Here is a 22,827-nt window from a genome sequence, read left to right as displayed (position 1 = left end):
CGCCTGTGCTCGTTTCCCAACTGCTCTGAGTCTGAGCACAACGGTGGGGGCCGCTGCTGGCCCAGAGATGTAAGGGGGTGTTTGTTTCCCCTGGAGACTACCACGGAGGAGCGCCGTCTCAAGCCTACTCGATCCACGTGAGACACGGCCGTCGAGCGAGCTAAAGCGAGCGAGTCTTGGACTCGGCTCCGCCTACGAGACACGTTAAGTCGCTTTGTCTTGAGCTCTGCTGGCAAACATTATTTAATATGTGATTTAGAGCATAAAACAAACCTAAACGTGTGCCTAGACTGCCTACACAAAGCTAAGACTACGGTACAAAAGCTGGCTAAGTATTTCAGGCCACATCGTCTTTTTTAGTTTAGTATTTGCGGTGTTTTTTGACGCATACGCGCACGATACAAACAAACAGCCTGGTGTGTGATAAAGCGAGCGAGTCTCCCGTCCGAGTTATGTCCTGATAAGGACAGAAAGAATAGAACATCTTCAGTACAACAACAGTTCCTTTGTTGTGGAAACGCCACACGAGAAACATTCTACTTCCGGAAGATCCGGCTTCCGGATCAACGTGTTTTACGCATGCGCAATAACGGATCCAGGCACCGTTGCTTTAACGCATTTCGCCTCCTGGTGGAGGAGATGTGTAACTGTCACTGAATGATAGAGACAAGACAGTAGGATACAACAGCAGTGGGAGACAACACATAGGCCTAAATGTGTGGGGAGGAAATAGGAATCAATTGGAATATCTACTACATTGGGGAGTACAAGGGGTAAATAGATGGGGAGGAAAAAGACATAACAAAATGTTGTTTTCTTATTTAAAAATATGTTAAAAAATATGTTCACTCTGCCCAGACAGCACAGCGACGTTGCGCCTATTTAGCTTCGACGCACAATTCGTTCTAGCGCGATTTGGACGCAATGGACCTCGCGACGTCCGCGATCTAACCGCGGTGCAGCATTGGGAGCGGATGCTCATTGGAAAGATGCATTTTGCGACGTCACTGGCGATGCGGCGCCGACATATCTACGCTCTCTGCACGATATTCATCCCTACGGTTCGACGCTTATTCTCCCTCCCCCCTCTCTTCTCCCTCCCGTCACCCCTTCTCCCCTCCCCTCATCCTCTCTTCTCACCCCATCCATTCTACATGTAGCCCCCACAGTTAGTACCAGCCATGAACCAGCCATGGTATCCTCGCGTGAGGGACAGGTCCACGTCGCGTGCGGCAGTCCGCGGCGTGAAGTGTGAAGCGCGAGGGCGCGCTCCAAAGATCAGGGGGGTGATTGTAGCCCCCACAGTTAGTACCAGCCATGAACCAGCGACAACAGCCCTGCTAGTGGGGCTCAGCCCTATTAGCACGACTGGTTGTGCGTTGGACTGGCGAGTGGGAGTCCCGGGTTCAATCCCCGCTTCCGCGTCTCACTACATACACTTGCAAATTATGTTACTATGGTTTGTATTCTTACCTGCTAACTGCTGTCCTACTGGCTGCTGCACCTGGTAATGGAAGACTTTCCTATGTTCAGTTAAAACGCAACCATACAAACCCTAATAAAAAGGGGCATTGTTGTGTCTGAAAAATCAGACCATCACGTACTTCCTAATAAACTTTACTTAACTCCAAGTGCAGAGCAGCACCAACAACAGCAGTGTTAAAACGTACATCAATCAATCCCAGAGCATCACAACAGGGCAGGCAAAGCTAGTCAACAGATGCACACATCGAACTGAGGATCTAAACATAAGAGTTAGTGAGACATGATGCAGTATTAAATATTTCATATTTATTTAACTGTTATTGTATATGCAGCAATAAACCTTCAAGCAATTAATAGATAACAGATAGGCCTACATTTAAAATTGCCCTATTAAAGTTCCTATCACACAAAAATTTGAAGGACCCCCGGTAGTAAATCTGAGGACCCCCTGTTGAAGACCCCTGATATAAGTTTAAAAAAAAACATTGATGAACAAATGTAGGCTATATACCATAATCAGTGTTGGGAAGAACGCCGTTACTTGTAACGGCGTTACGTAATGAAACTACTTTCCTCGGTAACTAATAACGTAACTCGTTACCTTTCCCATTTCAATAACGCCGTTCTAGTTACTGCCCAGACAGCACAGCGGCGTCGCGCCTATTTAGCTTCGGCGGACAGCGCGACTTGGCCTCATTGGACCTCGCTACGTCCGCTACGTCCGCGCTGTACAGCAGCGCTGTGTGATGCTCATTGGGAAGATGCATTTGCTACGTCGCTGGCGATGCGGCAACGACATATCTACGCTCTCTGCGCGATATTAATGCCTACGGTTGGACGCTTATTCTCCCTCCCCCCTCTCTTCTCCCTCCCGTCACCCCTTCTCCCCTCCCCTCACGCTCCCTTCTCACCCCATCCATTCTACACTTGCAAATGATGTTACTATGGTTTGTATTCTTACCTGCTAACTGCTGTCCTTACTGGCTGCTGCACCTGGTAATGGAAGACTTTCCTATGTTCAGTTAAAACGCAACCATAAAAACCCTAATAAAAAGGGGCATTGTTGTGAAAAATCAGACCATCACGTACGTCCTAATAAACTTTAACTCCAAGTGCAGGGCAGCACCAACAACAGCTGTAGTGTGAAAACGTACATCAATCGATCCCAGAGCATCACAACAGGGCAGGCAAAGCTAGTCAACAGATGCACACATCGAACAGAGGATCTAAACATAACAGTGAGACATGATGCAGTATTCAATATTTCATATTTATTTAACTGTTATTGTATATGCAGCAATAAACCTTCAAGCAATTGATAGAAAACAGATAGGCCTACATTTAAAATTGCCCTATTTAAGTTCCTATCACACAAACATTTGGAGGACCCCCGGTAGTAAATCTGAGGACCCCCTGTTGAAGACCCCTGATATAAGTTTAAAAAAAAATCAGTATTCAAACATTTATGTACCAGAACAAATGTAGGCTATATACCATAATTATATAATGCACTTAACCATTTCCAATCAAATTTGAATGGAACAAGAACTCTTCACTGAGAGTAAAAACATTCACTGAAAAGGTAGGCCTTATGTTGGTGAAATGATCAGGCCATCACATAGTTTCCCAATGAACTTTACTTAACTAGCAGCAGCAACAAGAGAACGATGCCCCAAAAAAACCCACAGAGCAGAATAGAACACCAGTCAGACAGTAAGACTTGAAGATGGTGGCATGACGGGATCCGGTATCGGAGGAGACCCGTTGTTGTTTTCACCCTCCCAATGAGTACTATGGGGATTAGCAGGGATGGGTAGAGCGTAGAGCATGGGAATGGGAGAATTGGCTTAACACTAAATTGGGTATATGGAGGGGGAAAAATGTTTTCTTTTATTTTACTTTATGGGCAGGGTCTCTTTTCTTTATACTAAATTTGTACGAACCGTGATGGCCTCAGATCGTGTGCTATTTTGTACCAATGATTGTGATGAGAATGGGACTTGGGGTGTCATCAATATGTGTGTGTACCTGCCTCATTGTTACATTGTACCTTAATAATAAAAAAGATTTGAAAAGAAAGACAGTAAGACTTAACAGGCCTAGTAACATTATTAAATTAACTGAAAAATTATGCATATATTGTGTAGCTCATTAGGTGTTTAAAATGTTTTTTTTTTTTAAAACAGTTCCTCATTTTGCTGTGGGCCGCTTGACAAACCCCTCCAGGATCACTGCATGTCACCGGACCACCAGGCACATTTTGAGAACCACTTCCTTACGATATTCACATAAAGAATACAGCCCGTTCTAAATGAAATGATCAAATATCTATAATGTCTATAATAGACACACAAATTGCCTTCGGTATTATGTCCTCCCTTATTTAAATTATGTATTTACCCAAGTGCTGCCTGGGTTCAGTGGCTGGTTAATTACAACATATAGCCTTCTGTGAGCCCATCATTATGAGGGTACATTCATGTTCCTGGGTCAGTAGCTACGATGGTGGGGCCATCAGAGATCTTGAAAAGGCACCGGCCCAGAGGACCCTTAATGTCTACCCCTGATGTATTATCCTCATATCTCCATATTTCAAGAAAATATTTCAGAAAAAGAATGACCTGCTAAATCATATACAACTATATATACAAAGCCAGCCCAGTCTGTGTCTCCGATCATACACAGCTTGCTAGCCATGGCGGGCCAGAGGCCGGCCCCGGAAGACTGCAGGGGGACTTGCAGCACCCCATGCTGCGGTAGTCATCCATGTGTTGATGGGGCGCACAAGCTGGATCTCAGCGAGAACGCTAGCAGTCGCAGAACCAGGGGCTGAGGGCCAGCTGCACACAAGTGCAGACCGTGTGCAGTCTGTTGAAGATCTGGGGGCGCACGCACGCACGCACACACACACACACACACACACACACACACACACACACACACACACACACACACACACACACACACACACACACACACACACACACACACACACACACACACACACACACACACACACACACACACACACACACACACACACACACACAGAACAGTGATATTTAATTATCTGGATAAAATAAGAGTTAAATGGCTCTATATTGTGAAAGTGATTTTGATCGGCATTAATACAGAGAGCATTGATGGATTGTAGCACAGTATTCAAGATCAAGTGTGTGTGTGTGTGTGTACCTGATAGATGTGGTTGAGTTTGAAGTGTTTGAGAAGCAACAGCAGGATGGCAGAGATGGCCTTCACGATGATCTCTTTGTGGCGATTGACATCAACACAGAGATTCATGTAACAGCCCCCCGGATTGATAGAGGACGTTAATGATGAGACAGTAGAGTTCCAAACAGATGCTGCTTTATTGTGGTGAAGCACCTGGTAGCACCGTGAAACTAGACAAATATGACAAAAAGAAATATGCATATTAAAGTGGGTCTAGTTACATAAATAATACAAAAGGTTGTCAAACAGTTGACCAAAGAAATAAACTACAGTTTGGCCTGACAACAGACAAGATGCACTTTAAACTGTACAAATTGGACCTCTTAATACAATAAAACAATATTAATATGAAATTCACCATGAAAGTAAACAAACATAACCCTAAAGACAACCTGCAAGTTGCATTCATTTAACATGGCATAATTGGGTTAGGGTTTGTAAATGAGTAAAAACACAGAAGAAATGGGGGTACTCTGCCACCTAGTGGACCTTTTAAAACACTACATACCAAAACTGCAGAAATCAGATCAACAGTAATTAATCAATAGAAAAAAGGACAACTGTGACCGCAAGCAAATAGTAATAACCTTTAGTTGGTGGTCATATACAATTCATGCTCTGCAACACTGTGGTTCTGCAGCCACAAATACATGTTCCCATAAGTTCTACAGTTTCACTGGGATTGTGAGTGCATCACATTATCAACAGGCATATTAACAACCATTTAGGCTTGAGGCTGATTCTAAAACACTTTCTAAAGCCTGACCTAAGTTTTCTGAAACCACAAATAGTATTACAAATTTACAAAAACAAATGTTGCTACATACTGTACAGTACATGTACTACACAACAATGTGTTCCCATCCATAATGGGTTAAATCCATAAAAGACTGTGTCACCACTTTAACCATTATTTTTTGGCTACTGGTATTCAAAAATAGCAGATCTACAAGCTCATATCTGGGGGTCCCTGGAACATATTTTGAGATGGGGGTCAGCTGCAAAATACATATAATCTTGGGGGTCCTTGACATGAAAAGGTTAAAACTACATTAGGCAGCAGAAATTAAAGGAAAGGTCCAGCCAAGTTTGTGTTTACATATTCAGATCTTTGAGCAATGGAGTATTTAAGTTATAACAATTTGTTGGAGTACTTTGGTCGCGTCGTTTAAATCACACCCAAAACTATGTCTTGAATGCCATGGCCTCTTGTGTATTATTGCTTTAATTATTACATTGCAAGGAGCTCTCTACTGGAACCGTTGACTCCCCCCCCGACCCGACTCTGGATAAGCGGAATGTGGGTGTGAAACGAATCAATCAAAGATTTAAGTCATCTTTTTACTGGTTCATTTTAACATTGGTTGGAGAGGTGGTTGCTGACATTACATCATTATCTTGTATTTCTGTATTATAGCTGTAGGAAAGAAAGAACTTAGGAATACACTTGCAGTGGAGTGTTATTGGTCCAACTCTCAGAACCTCAGTCTGTGTATTTTTTTTTAAATATATATTTAGGGGGGCTTTTTCCGCTTTTATTGGTATACAATAGACTGATATGACATGGGGAGAGAGAAGCTTGTTAGGATCTTTACCAGCCTAGGTGCCCAGACTGCTACGCCAGCTGTCTGAATTAGGAGTCCAGGGCAGCCTGACGGAGGGTGTGGGATGGGTGGAGACATGACCTCGTCCCTCTCCAGGGGGAATGGCTCTGCCTCTATGGAGTTGCCGTTGTCATCTTTATCCTCGTGGGGTCGTCGGCCTTGTAAGGGTCTTTATCGTTGAATGTGTCCAGGTTGTCTTGCTTTATCAGGGACTGTAATTCCAGAGGACAAGGTGATGAGCACTGAAAACAGCCTGAAGACATGTCATCAAAGCTGTTCCCGTACGGTTCTTTGTTTTGAGACCGGGGAGGAGGTGCAGGAGTGACGCTTACCTTGTGCCCGTTTCTGCTGCTGTTCTATGAAATCTGAAGCAGATGCAGGGGGAGACGCAGCTCCCATGCTCCTCACCACCCTGATGCTGTCCTCCAGCAGTGGAGGCAAGCCCAGCCCCTGGCGCTTAGGCACCTTGATGCCCTGGAACTGCTCGAATCCTCCAGCGTGAACTGAAAGAGCAATGAGAGGTTTTCATGGATTAAAGATAAATTAACTCACAGCTGAAAAGTCCTAATCTACAATTTGTGAAATGGCATCAAAGGCGCCACACAAGTGCCATGTTTCATTAACAATTAGCACAATATGTAAAATAAGGATGATGTTTTGGTAGCCATACAGCCTACCAGAAATTGCATAGATTGAGGCTTTAATGTTTGCTTTTATGAAATATCTGAGATAATTAGGGTTTTCTGGAAGATTTAATGTATATACCAGTTTGACCTCTTAGAATACACTTTCATCCCTAAAATAACTAATACCTGTTGGGTTGTAAGCTTGTAGATAGCCTATTTTTGCTGCGCAACATGCTTCCATAGAAGGCATGCTGCTATGGAAACCAAAAGAGAAATCTGTCGAGGCGACCATGGGGCTTGATAATGGATTTTCAATGTGAGCAAAACGGTAAGAATCTCTAAACAATGGATGAAAGAAACAGATTGTGTCAATGGCATCTCACCAGTATACGTTTCCAAAGCAACAGTAATGCCTTCTTCATGGCGAAGTGTGGGGCGTGACCACTGTAGAACTTGATGACCATCCCAAAGAGCATGACAGAAATGGGCTTGTTGTTGTACAGCGGAGACCCTGGTTGAAGAGAGGAAATGGTCGAATTAGATTTAAAATGGGACTTGGACACAGTCAAACATTACACACAGTATTGAACATCACACATAATCACACCATGATGTGTGCATCCACAGCATATACTGTTATTGAAGCTAATTGTCTCCCTCTCACACAGTCACACACACCTCTCTAGTTGCATAGATGCCATTTGTTTTATTTAATTGAATTACTTGTTATATGATAGCTAATGCTCTTCTTGATTATTATATCCACCCGTTTCCGCAACAATATACTCGAGCATTATCTGTAGGACACTTCAGGTTAACAGCAGACCTCCAAGTCCAAGCTCACATCGCATCTTCAACAAGCTGTGAGCTTGTTGCATGTTCAATGATGTGTCTCACTTGACTGGAAAAATAGCGCCACGACTGCTTATTTCAAACTATATCTCCCAAAAATCACATTTTATCAGTGGATGGAAACAGGCTAAATTAGCTTTGCCTTTTTTTTGATAATTTCTGATAATTTGCTTCCTATTTTCAAAAAAAGCTTTATGGAAACGCAGCTTATGTCTATGGTCCAGGGTGTGTACCTGTCTGTCTGTCTGTCTGTCTGTCTGTCCCCCTCCCACAGTGTTTACCTGTCTGTGTGCCTGTCTGTCTCCCTCTCACAGCAGTCCTCTGGTATCCAGGGTATGGATGAGTGTTGCAGACAGCTTGATGTTGTTGTGGAGTACCGGTTTGTGGTGCGTCAGACCGTTGCTCACAGTCACGCAGCTATGCACACGCACACAAAAAAAACAGGTTGAGAACCACTGTCCTAGTACAGGGGTAGAGCAGACACTGATGTAAGACACAATAGCAGTGCAATTTGTATAGATGGTTTCAGACATCCAGACAGTTAAAGCTGTCACGATTATGACATTTTACATGACGATTAATTGTCACTCAAATAATGGCGATCATATTTTTGTCGTTGACAATTACATTACTCAAAAAGACATATTTGACAACTTTATGCTTAAAAAAGAACATGGATGGTTGAAATAGCCGATCTACAAGCTCACGAGTCGCGATGCAACGTGTTGCAAGCTTGAAGATCTGCTATTTCCACTATTTTTTACTTAGAAATATATGACAATTTTTAAACATGGAAAAGATTATGACGATTATGAAAAATAATCATAATCAATTATAGTAATAATCAAACTATCCCCATCATCAATTATCCTGGGGCGGAACATATGCCAAATAATTGCTGATCTACAAGCTCACAACGAAGGATTTAGAAGACACTGTCGAAATATTCAAATAATTTCAAGGTTTTTCAAAAATAGCAGATCTACAAGCTCACAGCGTTGGACTTGGTGCCGCACTGTGAACTTGTAGATCTGCTGTTTTTCAAAAGTTAAAGCATAGAATGATGTTTAAAGTAATGATGTTTAAAGTAATGCGTTCCAGGTCTAGATGGGTTTATACTTTAGCTAATCAAAAATAGCAGATCTACATGGAATTCTGGGGGTCCTTGACATGAAAGACATTTATAGAATGGACCTCTGGTATTAAAGGGTTGTGCTTTTCCTCAAGTAGGTTTGTTCCAACACTTACTTTCTTTCTCTTCTTCTCTCCTCCTTTCTCCTCCTCCTTTTCTCCTCCCTCATCCTCCTCTTCCTCTGCTTGCTCTTTTAGTTCTCCTTCTGCGCCTTCTCTGTCTGCAAACACACCACATCATTATTACATCACTGTAACACCACCTTCTGCTGCTCCTCTGTCTGTTCAGACTACCACTTAATCAGTCCAACTGTGGAAGTTAAAACTGTGTCTAGAAAAACGTCTGCTCATGTGCAATGAACTGACTAAACTCACTGAGCTTGTTAGCTTAGCGTTAGCATGTAGCACAACAAAAAAGTCTCTGAAGTGAACCTCGTGAAGAAATTCCTCTTGTCTTGCAAACTTGCAGCTTGTCCTCCTCTCAGAACGTTGTGTAAACACTCACAGGACTGAAAACTACAACTGTTTGTGCACAGCAAACACTTAAAAATAATATACAGAACGCCTCTGAATCACTGTTGTGTTCCTTTCTCCGCTCCCGTAGCCTCTCTCTCCCCCCTCTGGGCAGCCAGTGTTACGCTCTTCTTCTTCTTCTTCTTTTAAGTTTCCGGCAGACTGGATGCCTTATGGCATATTGCTGCCTCCCACAGGTCGGGAGTATAACTTATTTGTAACTTCCCTTTTCGAGATGAAAATAATGTCCAACCGTGTACAGTATTACCCTGTGTTCCCATTCCCCATATTACTCTCATTGTCTTGTCACTTGTTACTTGTCTGAGTAGACAAGAACCCTTCTCTTAAGGTATTATCCAGTTCTTCTCCAGAAACATCCGCCACGTTAAGGAATCTCCTTGCTGCGTCTAACACCATTTTGATTCTCTCAGATTTTGTCTTTATTTCTGCAGCACAGTTAATGACCATCGCTACAAATGCTAGGAATCGTCTCTTGTCCAATATTATGTGCTCCGGCTCGTCTGTCTTTTCCTCCTGTTCTGGTTGAACTACTGTCACCTGGGTGCTCCTCTCCACTCTCTGTACCGCTTCCGCATATGACAATCCCCTGTTTCCTTCTCTCATTTTCTTTACCTTAACCTCCGTCACTTTCCTTGGGCACTGTGCAGCCCCAGCATAATGTTCACCGCCACAATGCAAGCACCTCGCCTTTTCCTCCTTCTCCTTACACTTCTCCTCACAGCTGTCCTTCCCACACCTCCCGCACCTTCTGTTTCCCCCACAAACGGCAGCAACATGTCCATACTCCTGACATTTAAAGCATCTAAGTGGTGCTCTCTCATATGGTCTAACCCTATAGCATATATAATCTAAATACACCCTCTCTGGCAAATCCCTTCCCTCAAAAGTCAACCGCACTGATTTGGTTTCCTCCCGTTCCCCTTCCCTGTACCTAGCTAGCCTTCTTGCCTGACTTACCCCCTCAATCTCTAGGAATGCCTCTGGCTTCATTGTCAGAGGCACCCCGCTGACAACTCCCCTCTTTATCCCTCTTCCTCCAAGTTCAAAACAACTCACTGGGCACCCTGCAAATTTCTTTATCCTCGTGGCTTTCTCCATCTGTTCCTTGCTTTTACATTCAATGACCACCATCCCCGTCCTAGTAACCCTCACCAGCTTCACCTTCCCAACTTTCTTCTCCATAAACTGCCCTAGCTCCCGCGGGTTGCTAAAAACGCCGTCCTTCTGCACCACAGCTATCATTCCCACTACAAACTCCTTCTTTCTCTCCTCAACTGACCCCGTCCTCCTTCTCTTTCGACCCTGATCCTCCTTGTCACTCTCCTGGTCACTTTGACCCGACTCCGGATCCGTCACCATTTCAGGTTCAGAATGTTCAGAACCCCCTATGTTCTCCCTTGCCTCTCTCATTGCTTCCCAGTTGTCAACCTCGTCCATCCACGGCTCACGTTTACGGGGATGCTCAGCCTCCAATTTCCTTAATCTTTCATCTTCTTCATCGCATTCAATCATCCAGGGCTCTCGGGCTCGGGAAACCGAACGGCCCGCCGCCATCCAACCTGTCCGACAACTGAATCCTTTCCGATCCAGTGTTACGCTCAAAGCTGTCCCTGCAGTATGTTAGCCCCATAAATGCTGGTACAGAACATAACAGGAAAAACATTGCTTTTAAAACTAAAAGAAAATAAAACTCCTAATGAATTAAGTATGATATATAAATTACGTTTATAACAAAACCCCATCACACTTTTTAAAGGCTTAAAATTGTCAAACAAAGCCTTATTTAAATGTTTTTAATACTAGTTCAAGTAAACAATTTTGTAACTGGTTTACACAAACAGCAAAAACCTATTTGACATGTCATCAATGAAATTATGAAGTTTAGAAAATATCCTAACTAGTTCTAGTGCATAACTGATGTTTTACATATACAAACCTGTGAAACGAGGGGAGCCAACGGTGCTGCTTGGGAGTTGTCGAGGCCAGCTGAGCTGTGAGTCATGTGACGCAGCTGAAAATAGAGTCCTCGTTATGCCCCTATGGTTATGCCGCGGAGCTCAATATAACATTAAATATAAAAACATATTTGACATGTCATCAATGAAAGTATGAAGTTTAGAACATATCCTAACTAGTTCTAGTGCATAACTGATGTTTTACATATACAAACCTGTTTGAAACAGATGAAATGAAGAGAGTTGGTGATGCTAGGGGCAGGCGCAGCTGAAATATAGAGTCATGCCATGGTCTCATGCGGTGGCAGTAGCTCTCCCGCACCCCCTAGTGGCGAAAAAAATGAAAAGCTTCTGGGAACCCAGATTACAGTAGCTCTAGCTCAGAGACGCTACATAGCCAACATAGCAACGACTTAGGGGCGACGGAAGGACAATGGCTCGCTATGAAGGGCTCAATACGACCCAAAAGCTATGAACAAAACTAGGCAGCAACCCTAACGCTACGAAGCTTCCTAAAAGCGACCTCGCGAAGACCAATGGTGCTGTCTGGGTGTGGTATCAAGTGGCTAGTTACTTTCAGTGGTCCAATCTCCGCAGCGGAGAGACTGAGAACGGCAGCGGAACGGTAACAAAGACGAGACGAACATCTGGTCTATCTGACGTAAAACATGCATGAAAAGCTGCAATATATTATAGTAGTTGTTTCAATGGAGGAGTAATGGCCAATCATATGGAACGTTCTAAGACGCATATAACAACAGGCTCTGTGATTTGCCGGAATGTCGGCATGATTACACACGTGTTGTTTGTTGTTGTCAACTTTTCAGAAGTTAGTTGCACACATTACTGCTGGAAATGCTATTACATTTCTATTGGGATATGAAAGCCGATCATCTGATTGAGGAAAGACCTACTGTAGGTCTGCCTCATGCAGCAGCGCCGTCAACATTAATTAATAGATTCGGTCGTCGGAAAAGAAGACACGATATGGATCTATTTTACAATCCAGGAAATAATGCAGGTTTACTTACGATGGAGCGGCTGCTATTCCAATCCGGTAAGCTGACTGTCCTTTTAACAAAATGATAGTCCTTATCCTTTGCCTTGCTGAGAACTGAGAAGTCGATTTGCTTATTGACAAGTTGACAACTGGACCAATCCGTGGTCGCTTTCCCACTAATACTATCGCAATGTTTTCCATAACATCTGGTGCTAAGCTTCAGGCTAATGTTGGCTTAAAAGCAAACGTAAATTAATTGGATTGTTTGTTGCAAACTGTTGATGCAAACGTTGTTTTCGCTGACTTGCGGAGCTATTATTCCCAAAGGCTACGTTAGGGACGTAGTGGTTGTTTGTTTCCGGTTAGCGGCCGCCGACGATGCGTATGACCGTGACGTCACTTGTAAATCCTTGGAACTCGGGGGCGGTTCTCAGTACTGTGTGTGTGTGTGTGTGTGTGTGTGTGTGTGTGTGTGTGTGTGTGTGTGTGTGTGTGTGTGTGTGTGTGTGTGTGTGTGTGTGTGTGTGTGTGTGTGTGTGTACTCTGTAGTGTGAAAGTGCAAGTGGCCAGTTCAGTGATATACCATACCAAAAAAGATGCATACTGTATTCTTATATTATATTATTATTATATTGCCTCCTGTGTGAACTGTGCATATAAATAGGATGGGGCAGGTGTAATAGTGTGCACAGCACAAAGTTCACAACTTGGTTTGAAAAAGGCTACAATGATTATATTCCTGTCAATTCTAAACATATCTTTAGCTTTATTGTTCCACTGCATTTCTATGCATAATAATTGCTACAATGACAGGAGTTGTCTTTTTTCTTTATAAGGTCATTATTGAAGCCCCCTTGCTTTTTGGCAAATAAATCATTTTTTAAAAATGTTATAATTAGTTTTCCTGTTCTTTTTTCACATTAACATCACCATTAAATCCTATTGTTTAGTATTACAATGCCATTGGCCACGATATTTGCATATAAATACCCCCCACAGAGAATGACATTCCCCAGACAGCACCATTGGTCTTCGCGAGGTCGCTTTTAGGAAGCTTCGTAGCGTTAGGGTTGCTGCCTAGTTTTGTTCATAGCTTTTGGGTCGTATTGAGCCCTTCATAGCGAGCCATTGTCCTTCCGTCGCCCCTAAGTCGTTGCTATGTTGGCTATGTAGCGTCTCTGAGCTAGAGCTACTGTAATCTGGGTTCCCAGAAGCTTTTCATTTTTTTCGCCACTAGGGGGTGCGGGAGAGCTACTGCCACCGCATGAGACCATGGCATGACTCTATATTTCAGCTGCGCCTGCCCCTAGCATCACCAACTCTCTTCATTTCATCTGTTTCAAACAGGTTTGTATATGTAAAACATCAGTTATGCACTAGAACTAGTTAGGATATGTTCTAAACTTCATAATTTAATTGATGACATGTCAAATATGTTTTTATATTTAATGTTATATTGAGCTCCGCGGCATGATTACATCAAACGTGAAATTCACGATGGCAAATATTGTGGCATGGTCATGCTGGACCTCCAGAAGGCATTTGACACCGTCGATCATTCTATTCTGATCGAAAAACTCAAAGCTATTGGTCTTGATAGCACAGCAGTGAGATGGATGCACTCTTACTTGGTGGGGAGGGAACAGATGGTGGAAGTCAACGGAACCCTGTCCCCCCCCCTCCCAGTAAACTGTGGAGTACCTCAAGGGAGTATACTAGGACCACTGTTGTTCTTAATATACGTAAACGACATGTCATCTGCTTGTGACTGCAATCTGTTTCTGTTCGCGGATGACTCGGCTCTCCTAGTCTCAGGCAGAGACATTTTGCAGGTTGAAAAGGCCCTTAACTGTGAACTTAACAAGATCTGCACCTGGCTCAATGACAACAGACTCTCAATTCACCTAGGCAAAACTGAATGTATCCTCTTTGGATCTAGTCAGAAACTTAGCCTAGTTGAGAACTTCACAATTAAAGTAGGTGACACTGTGATAGAAAGAAAAAACCACATCTGCTACCTGGGTTGCATCCTGGAGGCTAACCTATCCAGTGAAAAAATGACCACCAAGGTAATCAATAAAGTCAATCAACGAATTCGCTTCTTGCAAAGAGTTGCCCCACTGATCAATATTAAATCCCGAAAGACACTAGGAGGTGCTCTTATTGGGCCCCTCATTGATTACGGAGTCCTTGTCTGGTATCGCGACGCCCCAGCTGCCTTAAAGCTAAAGCTCCAAACAGCCCAAAACAAACTAATTAGGGTTGTGCTTGGTCTCCCTCCTCTGACCCACCTTACCGAGCATCACCACGAAAGCGTGGGGTGGCTCAAAGTAGCTGACAGAGTACAGCATCTTGCAATGGGCCTGGTGTACAAGATACACTACACCTCCAAGATTCCCATGTACCTGACAAACTACTTCTTAAAGGTCAAGGATGTTCACGATCATAACACCAGAGGCAGCTCCACTAATCATCATCAGCGTAGATTTAACACTAAACAAGGCGCTAACTCGTTCTCCTGCTATACCATCAACATGTGGAACGCCCTTCCACAAGCCCTAAAGGAGAGCAAATCCCTAGCCTCCTTCAAAATTGGTATGAAAAGTCACCTTCAGACAGCAGCTACCCGTGACTTGTAAATAGACTAAGCCCCCATGCTCCCCCCCCCCCCTTTTTCTTTGTATTCTGCCTTTTGTATTTGATGTTATGCTTTTGAAACTGATATTATCCTAGATAAAGTACTATGTTCTATCCGTCTGTCTTTCAATGTTATATGAGATACTTAAAGTGTGGTTCCTGTGGAAATAAGCCTCGGCTTTCTAGGATCTCCTTTTAGTTGACCTTGTACCAGTGATTTGTACTGTCATGAAACTGTACTTTTTTCTATTGCAAACTTCTAATAAATTCTTCAATCAATCAATCAATCAATAACCATAGGGGCATAACGAGGACTCTATTTTCAGCTGCGTCACATGACTCACAGCTCAGCTGGCCTCGACAACTCCCAAGCAGCACCGTTGGCTCCCCTCGTTTCACAGGTTTGTATATGTAAAACATCAGTTATGCACTAGAACTAGTTAGGATATTTTCTAAACTTCATAATTTCATTGATGACATGTCAAATAGGTTTTTGCTGTTTGTGTAAACCAGTTACAAAATTGTTTACTTGAACTAGTATTAAAAACATTTAAATAAGGCTTTGTTTGACAATTTTAAGCCTTTAAAAAGTGTGATGGGGTTTTGTTAAAAACGTAATTTATATATCATACTTAATTCATTAGGAGTTTTATTTTCTTTTAGTTTTAAAAGCAATGTTTTTCCTGTTATGTTCTGTACCAGCATTTATGGGGCTAACATACTGCAGGGACAGCTTTGAGCGTAACACTGGCTGCCCAGAGGGGGGAGAGAGAGGCTACGGGAGCGGAGAAAGGAACACAACAGTGATTCAGAGGCGTTCTGTATATTATTTTTAAGTGTTTGCTGTGCACAAACAGTTGTAGTTTTCAGTCCTGTGAGTGTTTACACAACGTTCTGAGAGGAGGACAAGCTGCAAGTTTGCAAGACAAGAGGAATTTCTTCACGAGGTTCACTTCAGAGACTGTTTTGTTGTGCTACATGCTAACGCTAAGCTAACAAGCTCAGTGAGTTTAGTCAGTTCATTGCACATGAGCAGACGTTTTTCTAGACACAGTTTTAACTTCCACAGTTGGACTGATTAAGTGGTAGTCTGAACAGACAGAGGAGCAGCAGAAGGTGGTGTTACAGTGATGTAATAATGATGTGGTGTTTTTGCAGACAGAGAAGGCGCAGAAGGAGAACTAAAAGAGCAAGCAGAGGAAGAGGAGGATGAGGGAGGAGAAAAGGAGGAGGAGAAAGGAGGAGAGAAGAAGAGAAAGAAAGTAAGTGTTGGAACAAACCTACTTGAGGAAAAGCACAACCCTTTAATACCAGAGGTCCATTCTATAAATGTCTTTCATGTCAAGGACCCCCAGAATTCCATGTAGATCTGCTATTTTTGATTAGCTAAAGTATAAACCCATCTAGACCTGGAACGCATTACTTTAAACATCATTACTTTAAACATCATTCTATGCTTTAACTTTTGAAAAACAGCAGATCTACAAGCTCACAGTGCGGCACCAAGTCCAACGCTGTGAGCTTGTAGATCTGCTATTTTTGAAAAACCTTGAAATTCTTTGAATATTTCGACAGTGTCTTCTAAATCCTTCGTTGTGAGCTTGTAGATCAGCAATTATTTGGCATATGTTCCGCCCCAGGATAATTGATGATGGGGATAGTTTGATTATTGCTATAATTGATTATGATTATTTTTCATAATCGTCATAATCGTTTCCATGTTTAAAAATTGTCATATATTTTTAAGTAAAAAATAGTGGAAATAGCAGATCTTCAAGCTTGCAACACGTTGCATCGCGACTCGTGAGCTTGTAGATCGGCTATTTCAACCATCCGTGTTCTTTTTTAAGCATAAAGTTGTCAAATATGTCTTTTTGAGTAATGTAATTGTCAACGACAAAAATATGATCGCCATTATTTGAGTGACAATTAATCGTCATGTAAAATGTCATAATCGTGACAGCTTTAACTGTCTGGATGTCTGAAACCATCTATACAAATTGCACTGCTATTGTGTCTTACATCAGTGTCTGCTCTACCCCTGTACTAGGACAGGGTCTCAACCTGTTTTTTTGTGTGCGTGTGCATAGCTGCGTGACTGTGAGCAACGGTCTGACGCACCACAAACCGGTACTCCACAACAACATCAAGCTGTCTGCAACACTCATCCATACCCTGGATACCAGAGGACTGCTGTGAGAGGGAGACAGACAGGCACACAGACAGGTAAACACTGTGGGAGGGGGACAGACAGACAGACAGACAGACAGACAGACAGACAGACAGACAGACAGACAGGTACACACCCTGGACCATAGACATAAGCTGCGTTTCCATAAAGGTTTTTTTGAAAATAGGAAGCAAATTATCAGAAATTATCAAAAAAAAGGCAAAGCTAATTTAGCCTGTTTCCATCCACTGATAAAATGTGATTGTTGGGAGATATAGTTTGAAATAAGCAGTCGTGGCGCTATTTTTCCAGTCAAGTGAGACACATCATTGAACATGCAACAAGCTCACAGCTTGTTGAAGATGCGATGTGAGCTTGGACTTGGAGGTCTGCTGTTAACCTGAAGTGTCCTACAGATAATGCTCGAGTATATTGTTGCGGAAACGGGTGGATATAATAATCAAGAAGAGCATTAGCTATCATATAACAAGTAATTCAATTAAATAAAACAAATGGCATCTATGCAACTAGAGAGGTGTGTGTGACTGTGTGAGAGGGAGACAATTAGCTTCAATAACAGTATATGCTGTGGATGCACACATCATGGTGTGATTATGTGTGATGTTCAATACTGTGTGTAATGTTTGACTGTGTCCAAGTCCCATTTTAAATCTAATTCGACCATTTCCTCTCTTCAACCAGGGTCTCCGCTGTACAACAACAAGCCCATTTCTGTCATGCTCTTTGGGATGGTCATCAAGTTCTACAGTGGTCACGCCCCACACTTCGCCATGAAGAAGGCATTACTGTTGCTTTGGAAACGTTTACTGGTGAGATGCCATTGACACAATCTGTTTCTTTCATCCATTGTTTAGAGATTCTTACCGTTTTGCTCACATTGAAAATCCATTATCAAGCCCCATGGTCGCCTCGACAGATTTCTCTTTTGGTTTCCATAGCAGCATGCCTTCTATGGAAGCATGTTGCGCAGCAAAAATAGGCTATCTACAAGCTTACAACCCAACAGGTATTAGTTATTTTAGGGATGAAAGTGTATTCTAAGAGGTCAAACTGGTATATACATTAAATCTTCCAGAAAACCCTAATTATCTCAGATATTTCATAAAAGCAAACATTAAAGCCTCAATCTATGCAATTTCTGGTAGGCTGTATGGCTACCAAAACATCATCCTTATTTTACATATTGTGCTAATTGTTAATGAAACATGGCACTTGTGTGGCGCCTTTGATGCCATTTCACAAATTGTAGATTAGGACTTTTCAGCTGTGAGTTAATTTATCTTTAATCCATGAAAACCTCTCATTGCTCTTTCAGTTCACGCTGGAGGATTCGAGCAGTTCCAGGGCATCAAGGTGCCTAAGCGCCAGGGGCTGGGCTTGCCTCCACTGCTGGAGGACAGCATCAGGGTGGTGAGGAGCATGGGAGCTGCGTCTCCCCCTGCATCTGCTTCAGATTTCATAGAACAGCAGCAGAAACGGGCACAAGGTAAGCGTCACTCCTGCACCTCCTCCCCGGTCTCAAAACAAAGAACCGTACGGGAACAGCTTTGATGACATGTCTTCAGGCTGTTTTCAGTGCTCATCACCTTGTCCTCTGGAATTACAGTCCCTGATAAAGCAAGACAACCTGGACACATTCAACGATAAAGACCCTTACAAGGCCGACGACCCCACGAGGATAAAGATGACAACGGCAACTCCATAGAGGCAGAGCCATTCCCCCTGGAGAGGGACGAGGTCATGTCTCCACCCATCCCACACCCTCCGTCAGGCTGCCCTGGACTCCTAATTCAGACAGCTGGCGTAGCAGTCTGGGCACCTAGGCTGGTAAAGATCCTAACAAGCTTCTCTCTCCCCATGTCATATCAGTCTATTGTATACCAATAAAAGCGGAAAAAGCCCCCCTAAATATATATTTAAAAAAAATACACAGACTGAGGTTCTGAGAGTTGGACCAATAACACTCCACTGCAAGTGTATTCCTAAGTTCTTTCTTTCCTACAGCTATAATACAGAAATACAAGATAATGATGTAATGTCAGCAACCACCTCTCCAACCAATGTTAAAATGAACCAGTAAAAAGATGACTTAAATCTTTGATTGATTCGTTTCACACCCACATTCCGCTTATCCAGAGTCGGGTCGGGGGGGGAGTCAACGGTTCCAGTAGAGAGCTCCTTGCAATGTAATAATTAAAGCAATAATACACAAGAGGCCATGGCATTCAACACATAGTTTTGGGTGTGATTTAAACGACGCGACCAAAGTACTCCAACAAATTGTTATAACTTAAATACTCCATTGCTCAAAGATCTGAATATGTAAACACAAACTTGGCTGGACCTTTCCTTTAATTTCTGCTGCCTAATGTAGTTTTAACCTTTTCATGTCAAGGACCCCCAAGATTATATGTATTTTGCAGCTGACCCCCATCTCAAAATATGTTCCAGGGACCCCCAGATATGAGCTTGTAGATCTGCTATTTTTGAATACCAGTAGCCAAAAAATAATGGTTAAAGTGGTGACACAGTCTTTTATGGATTTAACCCATTATGGATGGGAACACATTGTTGTGTAGTACATGTACTGTACAGTATGTAGCAACATTTGTTTTTGTAAATTTGTAATACTATTTGTGGTTTCAGAAAACTTAGGTCAGGCTTTAGAAAGTGTTTTAGAATCAGCCTCAAGCCTAAATGGTTGTTAATATGCCTGTTGATAATGTGATGCACTCACAATCCCAGTGAAACTGTAGAACTTATGGGAACATGTATTTGTGGCTGCAGAACCACAGTGTTGCAGAGCATGAATTGTATATGACCACCAACTAAAGGTTATTACTATTTGCTTGCGGTCACAGTTGTCCTTTTTTCTATTGATTAATTACTGTTGATCTGATTTCTGCAGTTTTGGTATGTAGTGTTTTAAAAGGTCCACTAGGTGGCAGAGTACCCCCATTTCTTCTGTGTTTTTACTCATTTACAAACCCTAACCCAATTATGCCATGTTAAATGAATGCAACTTGCAGGTTGTCTTTAGGGTTATGTTTGTTTACTTTCATGGTGAATTTCATATTAATATTGTTTTATTGTATTAAGAGGTCCAATTTGTACAGTTTAAAGTGCATCTTGTCTGTTGTCAGGCCAAACTGTAGTTTATTTCTTTGGTCAACTGTTTGACAACCTTTTGTATTATTTATGTAACTAGACCCACTTTAATATGCATATTTCTTTTTGTCATATTTGTCTAGTTTCACGGTGCTACCAGGTGCTTCACCACAATAAAGCAGCATCTGTTTGGAACTCTACTGTCTCATCATTAACGTCCTCGAATCCGGGGGGCTGTTACATGAATCTCTGTGTTGATGTCAATCGCCACAAAGAGATCATCGTGAAGGCCATCTCTGCCATCCTGCTGTTGCTTCTCAAACACTTCAAACTCAACCACATCTATCAGGTACACACACACACACACACACACACACTTGATCTTGAATACTGTGCTACAATCCATCAATGCTCTCTGTACTAATGCAGATCAAAATCACTTTCACAATATAGAGCCATTTAACTCTTATTTTATCCAGATAATTAAATATCACTGTTCTCTCTGTGTGTGTGCGTCGGTGGGTGAGTGTGTGTGTGTGTTTGTGTGTGTGTGTGTGTGTGTGTGTGTGTGTGTGTGCGTGTGTGTGTGCGTGGCGTGTGCGTTCCCCCAGATCTTCAACAGCCTGCACACGGTCTGCACTTGTGTGCAGCTGGCCCTCAGCCCCTGGTTCTGCGACTGCTAGCGTTCTCGCTGAGATCCAGCTTGTGCGCCCCATCAACACATGGATGACTACCGCAGCATGGGGTGCTGCAAGTCCCCCTGCAGTCTTCCGGGGCCGGCCTCTGGCCCGCCATGGCTAGCAAGCTGTGTATGATCGGAGACACAGACTGGGCTGGCTTTGTATATATAGTTGTATATGATTTAGCAGGTCATTCTTTTTCTGAAATATTTTCTTGAAATATGGAGATATGAGGATAATACATCAGGGGTAGACATTAAGGGTCCTCTGGGCCGGTGCCTTTTCAAGATCTCTGATGGCCCCACCATCGTAGCTACTGACCCAGGAACATGAATATACCCTCATAATGATGGGCTCACAGAAGGCTATATGTTGTAATTAACCAGCCACTGAACCCAGGCAGCACTTGGGTAAATACATAATTTAAATAAGGGAGGACATAATACCGAAGGCAATTTGTGTGTCTATTATAGACATTATAGATATTTGATCATTTCATTTAGAACGGGCTGTATTCTTTATGTGAATATCGTAAGGAAGTGGTTCTCAAAATGTGCCTGGTGGTCCGGTGACATGCAGTGATCCTGGAGGGGTTTGTCAAGCGGCCCACAGCAAAATGAGGAACTGTTTTTAAAAAAAAAAAACATTTTAAACACCTAATGAGCTACACAATATATGCATAATTTTTCAGTTAATTTAATAATGTTACTAGGCCTGTTAAGTCTTACTGTCTTTCTTTTCAAATCTTTTTTATTATTAAGGTACAATGTAACAATGAGGCAGGTACACACACATATTGATGACACCCCAAGTCCCATTCTCATCACAATCATTGGTACAAAATAGCACACGATCTGAGGCCATCACGGTTCGTACAAATTTAGTATAAAGAAAAGAGACCCTGCCCATGAAGTAAAATAAAAGAAAACATTTTTCCCCCTCCATATACCCAATTTAGTGTTAAGCCAATTCTCCCATTCCCATGCTCTACGCTCTACCCATCCCTGCTAATCCCCATAGTACTCATTGGGAGGGTGAAAACAACAACGGGTCTCCTCCGATACCGGATCCCGTCATGCCACCATCTTCAAGTCTTACTGTCTGACTGGTGTTCTATTCTGCTCTGTGGGTTTTTTTGGGGCATCGTTCTCTTGTTGCTGCTGCTAGTTAAGTAAAGTTCATTGGGAAACTATGTGATGGCCTGATCATTTCACCAACATAAGGCCTACCTTTTCAGTGAATGTTTTTACTCTCAGTGAAGAGTTCTTGTTCCATTCAAATTTGATTGGAAATGGTTAAGTGCATTATATAATTATGGTATATAGCCTACATTTGTTCTGGTACATAAATGTTTGAATACTGATTTTTTTTTAAACTTATATCAGGGGTCTTCAACAGGGGGTCCTCAGATTTACTACCGGGGGTCCTCCAAATGTTTGTGTGATAGGAACTTAAATAGGGCAATTTTAAATGTAGGCCTATCTGTTTTCTATCAATTGCTTGAAGGTTTATTGCTGCATATACAATAACAGTTAAATAAATATGAAATATTGAATACTGCATCATGTCTCACTGTTATGTTTAGATCCTCTATTCGATGTGTGCATCTGTTGACTAGCTTTGCCTGCCCTGTTGTGATGCTCTGGGATCGATTGATGTACGTTTTCACACTACTGCTGTTGTTGGTGCTGCCCTGCACTTGGGAGTTAAAGTTTATTAGGACGTACGTGATGGTCTGATTTTTCACAACAATGCCCCTTTTTATTAGGGTTTTTATGGTTGCGTTTTAACTG

At 42.5% G+C, this 22,827-nt stretch overlaps 2 long non-coding RNA genes across 6 annotated transcripts; one reads left to right on the top strand and one right to left on the bottom strand.

Annotated features, from left to right (window-relative positions):
• Positions 1–2,736: 2,736 nt before the first annotated feature.
• LOC308283595 lies at positions 2,737–9,539 on the bottom strand. 2 transcript variants are annotated; one of them, XR_013961941.1, is made up of 8 exons: positions 9,362–9,539; positions 9,047–9,150; positions 8,080–8,215; positions 7,330–7,457; positions 6,653–6,823; positions 6,312–6,532; positions 4,678–4,886; positions 2,737–4,364 (listed from the first exon to the last, which is right to left on the bottom strand). It is a non-coding gene; the product is annotated as an uncharacterized lncRNA (long non-coding RNA). The 2 variants fall into 2 exon arrangements; XR_013961940.1 differs by having other exon boundaries at positions 9,047–9,539.
• A 5,842-nt stretch (positions 9,540–15,381) lies between these two features.
• On the top strand, positions 15,382–22,594 carry LOC308283394. 4 transcript variants are annotated; one of them, XR_013961916.1, is made up of 8 exons: positions 15,382–15,456; positions 16,214–16,317; positions 17,146–17,281; positions 17,928–18,055; positions 18,562–18,732; positions 18,853–19,073; positions 20,498–20,703; positions 20,966–22,594. It is a non-coding gene; the product is annotated as an uncharacterized lncRNA (long non-coding RNA). The 4 variants fall into 4 exon arrangements; XR_013961917.1 differs by lacking the exon at positions 15,382–15,456 and adding an exon at positions 15,830–16,002; XR_013961918.1 differs by lacking the exon at positions 15,382–15,456 and adding an exon at positions 15,830–16,059.
• Positions 22,595–22,827: the final 233 nt, after the last annotated feature.

The sequence above is a fragment of the Nannobrachium achirus genome (genome assembly GCF_963921795.1).
Source record: "Nannobrachium achirus genome assembly, chromosome: 1".
Classification (NCBI taxonomy): domain Eukaryota; kingdom Metazoa; phylum Chordata; class Actinopteri; order Myctophiformes; family Myctophidae; genus Nannobrachium; species Nannobrachium achirus.
This window is presented reverse-complemented; position numbering and strand designations above follow the sequence as displayed.